Below are 6,209 nucleotides of genomic sequence, written 5' to 3'. Positions count from 1 at the left end.
AAAGACGCAGCAACTGCTGCGCCTCTTCGAAGGAGCGCAGTTCCTGCTGCGCCTCTTCGTGAGGCTGCCGCAGTTCCTGCTTCTTTTCTTCTTCTTCGTCCTCTGTAATTCGTCTTTCTTATTTGTTTCCGTATGTTTCTCTTTAATTCTTTCACCTGATAATTTAATAATCACATGTATATTATTCATCATCATTAACATGTCTTAATCATCATAAATCCGACCTAAATCCCAAATAATCCAATATTTACGGGTTTTCGTCATTAAATTCAAACCCGGATTTTAGAGGTTCAATTCGTCAATATTGAGTTTCTGGAATTCGCCATTGATATAGTTTTCATCTGCTTATTCGCATATTCGTTGTATATCCGTCGTATTTAGCCTAATTGATTTATTTCAACAGAGGACTCATTAATGTTTTCATCGTAAATCCATGTAATTAATCCGTTTGCATCCGTCTCATGCATGTTTTATCGCTTTTATGACCATCCTTCACATGTAATTAACCTGTTAAATCACTTCCATCCGAGTAAATATTTCAATCAATCATTAAATTTACCCATCAACATTAACGATTTGCAGTTCCGGCTTCACAGCCAGAACTCACCCTTGGAACAGACGCAAGAATCGCCGCGCTCTTCCCGAGGGCGCGATCTGCTGCGCTTTGTTCCCGAGATGATTCTGTCCCTGAACTCCGTCTCTGCCTTGACCTAGTTTAATTAGTTTACGTATTAACCTACTACTAATCGTATTATCACTTCTGTTAATTTATTTTATTTCTTTCTTTCTTTTATTCCTTTTTCTCAAATTATCTGTTTTAAAGGTATTTTCGACATAAATCGCCTAATCCGTTGTAATTAATGTAATTTTCATTATTGTAATTTATATTTATTGTATTTCTTTCATTTGTATGTTTCCACATGTAAATGAGCACTAAATCCTACTTCGACCCAATTGTTTGCTAACTAATTGTTCACCGACTTAGTTATATTCTCACATGCTAGGATTAAAACTTGGATGTTGCATTGCATGCATATAGCCGACGATATATCAAGTACGAATAACTTCCCTAATCATTAGTAGAGGCCGCTATCGAGGCGGGCGGGATTAGGTGTTCGATCAAAAGAGCTTCCTAATACGTACCCTCACCCCTTACTCCAGATCTCCGTGAGCACCCGTGTTCATTGGCATCCACGAGAGTCATTCTAGACATAGAATGCTAAGGGTAACGATTGCTTAGTGTTCATGTCTCTACTTTGTGTCTTGACATGACACGAGGTATTCGAACGGTTCCAATTTCCCATAAAAATTGGTGGCGACTCCATACAAAATGCAAACGCTTGTTTTCGACCTTCACCAAGCGCCCCCGTGGGCGGCCCGCTGTCCACAGTTTGGCGACTCCGCTGGGGATAATACACTTACGTGTAGCAAGGGTGAAACTTGAACAAGGTTAGGGAATAGTTTGTACAAGACAATTGTCGGTTTTCATAACTCGGTCTTCCTAGACCGTTTAATTCGGCCTTCCTAGGCCCAAACCAACCCATTCGACCAATCGTCCCGTCTAAACGGTCCTAATTCTTATTTGGGCCTAAGGATGGATAGCGATTGACGTCATCCATACCATGATGCTTACTCTTGTTTGTATCAAGGGCCTTCACTACTTGAGGAAATGGACTAGGAATCGGCCTTACTCTTGTTTGGCACGAGCCTCTCCACAGACTTCGGGTTTGATGGTTCGGTATGGCAACCCACCCTTTAAACCAAAACCCTTTTAAATGCACTCAACATCCCGTTATAATGCTTGTATAAATATGTAAACCTTACGTGATCACCATTTCTAAACAAATCATGACGAATTTTCAAAAATCAAAACCCAATTTCAAAACAAAATTTCGAAAAAAAAAGAGGCCTTCAATTAGCGCAAAATCCGGTCAAAACCCTGTCCGTTTGTCGTGTCAAAATTCGGGCCACAAGCCCATTTCAAACCTCACTTCGAGTCCACTCCTACAACTACACTACAGTTGACTAGGACACACATTTTCAAAGACCTTGTCTTTCTTCAAAACTCACTCAACACAAGTGGCACACACCCACTTCCCGAGTCAAAACTTTTCCTCTTTTAGCAAGTGTGATAAAATGGTCGATCGTGTTTTGATTCGTCGCCGATCTCTTATCCAGTTTCCAAGATGCCCGGATCAAGTGATGAAACAAATCTCCAAAGAAATTCAAGATAGTAATGATCGAATCCTAGCCGTGTTAGCCCAAATGCAAGTTACCCAAAACCAAACCTATGACCGCCTTGAGCTCATCGAAGGCCGTATCTTTGATGTAGAGGGAAGGTTGCCTCCCCTTAAAGGTGAAGTACTACGTTTTTTCGATGACGAGTCTAAAGATGAGAATCCTATCATAGGGACAACTGCAGCTGAGAAAAGACTCCAATACCTAGAGGAGCAATTGATGTACCTTAAGGGGGATGACATTTATAAGGAAAACAATCGCAAGTATGAAGCCGTCAATTCCAAATTGCCAACTAACTTTAGCATGACGGATATCCCTAAGTTCAAAGGACATGAGAACCCTTTAAACCACATCCGTGCCTTCAAGGATTACATGTCTATCAAAGGCATCAAACCCGAGATGTTCTTAAGGATCTTTCCTTCATCTCTTGACACCATTCCGAAGCAATGGTTCTACACTTTAGACCACAAGAAGGTCGCTACTTGGGAAGACGCCGCAATCGAGTTCTCGAAACAATATGCGGATAATGCCGAGATCCAAGTCAACATGCGTACTCTAGAGGTTCTTACCCAAAATGACAAAGAAGGATTCACCGACTTCCTAAGTAGGTGGAGGAAGACTAGTACTCAATTAGTTGAACGCCCAGATGAGGCTACTCTCGTGGAAAAGTTTGTGGATAATCTCAAGCCCATATATGCCAACCATTTGAGATATCAAAACATCAAGACTTTCAAGGACTTAACCGTATTAGGGACACGAATTGAAGATGACATCCGTAAAGGACTCTTGTCCAAAACGGTAGGTCGAGGATATCAAGGGTCCACAAGTCGTTCATACGGCTCTACTAGCAAGACTGACGAAGTTAACCTTCTCGAGCCATCTAAGAAAACTACTCCACCAAGGAAATTCACAAACCTTGGGGATACGTACTCCAACGCTCTAAAAATGTTAATGAAGCAAGGAAAACTCCAACCCATTGGACCTACTCCCGAACCCGAAAGGAAGTCCAAGTTTTGGGATGAAAATTCGTACTGTGAGTACCATAGGGGCAAAGGGCACGACACAGAAAAATGCTACAAGTTGAAACACGTGCTTCAAGATATGATTGAAGATGGTCGACTTCCAATTCCACCAGGATGTAAGCCCAACAACACTCAGAATCCTCTTGGAGTTCTAGTGATTACAAGTGACGAATCTACCTTAGATTGCTCACACCTCATTTCTCCCACCGAAAATGAAATTCATGCAATTGAGAAAGAAAGGCTCTACTCTACTATCTCCCCCACCATTTCCGACTTCATCACATGGGCAAGGAATGTAGATAGACAAGTGTGGGAACTATAAAACATGGTAACGGCCTTGCGCAATCCCAATGCAATACCTAAAGAACGCGTACCATTGATCTTCTCTCAGAATGCCACTATGCAAGAAGTAGTCACCGTGGTTGATAAACTAGTCGATCAAATCATACGACTAGAAAGTGATATCATGAGAATGAAGGAACTAGCCGCAGTTAATGGGGTTTGGGCCGATGACGATGAGGACGAGTATCTCATTGAAAACTCCCTAGTCAAGGAAATAGTCGAAAATGGTGAAGACCAAGATGTGGATCACCTAACTCGTTCGGGTCGCCCATATCAAAATACTACTCAAAACGGTCCAACCAACGTCATCACACCAAATGACAACGAAGATGACCCCACTGATCATTTGCTCAAGCAATTACGTAAAAACCAAGGCTGATCTTTCATCGGCAACTAGTGGCAAGCTCATTTCCACATCGCCAAGCTTTACTGCAAGCTTTGGCCAAATTGAATGTAGCACATAACTCTACTCCTGAAGATATAGTCAACTTGGTCTTCCAAGAATCACCTAAGCTAAGTAATCCTATTACTTTCTCGGATAAAGACTTGCCACCTTTTGGCGCTAGTCACAACCTTGCTCTATACATCACTGTCATCTGTCTAAAGAAAAACGTGCCAATGACCTTGGTGGATGATGGCTCCGCGGTCAACGTCATACCCCTCAAAACGGCATACAAACTAGGCATGAAAGAGTCGGATTGGACTCCTACAAATCAAGGTGTTCGTGCATATGACGGTACGCGACGAAAAGTGGTAGGACTTGTTAACCTAACCATAGCCACGGGGCCGATTGAACGAAAGGTTAACTTCCAAATAGTGGACATCGAAGCTTCATTCAACATACTTCTGGGAAGGCCTTGGATTCATGCTTCCAAAGCGGTAACATCCACCCTTCATCAAAAGATCAAGATCCCACTAAATGGCAAAGTTGTGACGATCACTTCGTCACCCATCAAGGTAATAATCGAGAAGCAATCAAACAATCAAGTCCTTGCGGATCCCGTATATGAACTTGGAGGCTTCCAAAGCGTAAGCGTTATAGAAAGTGAGTTGGCACCCTTATACTATAATCCCTACTCTAACTTGGTGGTCAACCACATACTCAAATCCCAGGGATACTTCCCTGGAATGCCTTTGAACCCAATTCGGAAGAACACCTTCGCACCATACAAGGAAGGCAACTCGACAAGGATACCACTTGGACTAGGGTACAAACCCACAAAAGAAGAAGTTCTCGAAATGCTCGCCCAAGTCCAAAATCGCAAGCACGTGGGAGTCCAAATGAGGCCATATCTCCCCACTCTAAATGGGTACTTCGTCCAAGAAGGAAGTTCAGAACTCTTTCACGGATTTCCCGAACCTTGGCAATATCTTGAGAGGAAGTTAGCCGGAATCGAGATCTTTCACGATTGCTACTTCATTCCTCCAGAAACGGTTCCTACCGTCAAAACCCGTCAAGCACCTTGCTTCGACGAACAAGCTGTTAGCCTATTGTTTGGAGAAGATCGATTCATTAGGGCCGCGCAGGATGAGATCATTACTATGATACTTCAGGACGATCGCTTCAACCCCACCGCGTTGATCACAGAAATCGACACAAAGCAGAAGAAAGGGTGGAGAAAATCTATCAAATGGACCAACAATCAAGGAAGACTCTTCAAGCTCACCACTGGAGAAGGAGAGATGTTCAAAGGAGAACCAGAAGACGACGAATTCGAGTCGGAGACGGAGTCAGAGTCAGAGTCGGAGTCTAGAGAAGTCATTAGAGAATCTACTCCTGTTGTCATCCCCACTCCCTTCATTTCTCCTAGCTTAGCCTCGAGTAGTCACAGTAGTTCGGGAAATGCCCCACCATTATCGTCCTTTGCCGCCACCGACCATGGATCAGTTGGCTTCTTTGTTTCAACTTTACTCAAATCTTAATATGAATAAATCGGGTTCGCTTACTCTTTGCGTTATCTTGAGTGCAATTACATTTACGATGATACGAGGATGACCAAGATCCAGACTTGACCGAAATACCTCCCTACGTAGCCAAAGAAATACTACAGGAAGGGGAAGGGGGACCTGTAATAGAGGACACCGAACCCATCAATGTAGGAACCGAACTGGAACCTAAAGAACTTAGGATAGGGACTATCTTGAGCTCTACCGAACGGGCCGATTTCATAGACCTCCTAAATGAATTCAAAGACGTTTTCGCTTGGTCCTACAAAGACATGCCAGGGATCGACAGGGATATCGCCGAACATAGGATTCCAATTAAGCCGGGTTTCAAAACTGTGAAACATAAGCTTCGACGAATGAGAACAGAATGGGCTCTAAAGATTAAGGAAGAAGTTGATAAGCAATTCAAAGCAGGTTCATCAAAGTTTCCGAGTATTCTGACTGGGTAGCTAACATAGTACCCGTGCCCAAAAAGGATGGGAGAATCCGTGTTTGTGTTGACTTTAGGGACTTGAACAAAGCGAGTCCGAAAGATGACTTCCCTCTACCTCACATTGACATATTGGTAGATAATACTGCAGACCACGCATTACTATCCTTCATGGATGGATATGCGGGTTATAACCAAATCAAGATGGCCATGGAAGATATGCACAAGAC

The sequence above is a fragment of the Silene latifolia genome, chromosome 11, assembly GCF_048544455.1.
Source record: "Silene latifolia isolate original U9 population chromosome 11, ASM4854445v1, whole genome shotgun sequence".
NCBI classification, from domain to species: domain Eukaryota; kingdom Viridiplantae; phylum Streptophyta; class Magnoliopsida; order Caryophyllales; family Caryophyllaceae; genus Silene; species Silene latifolia.
Note: the sequence above shows the minus strand (reverse complement) of the source record.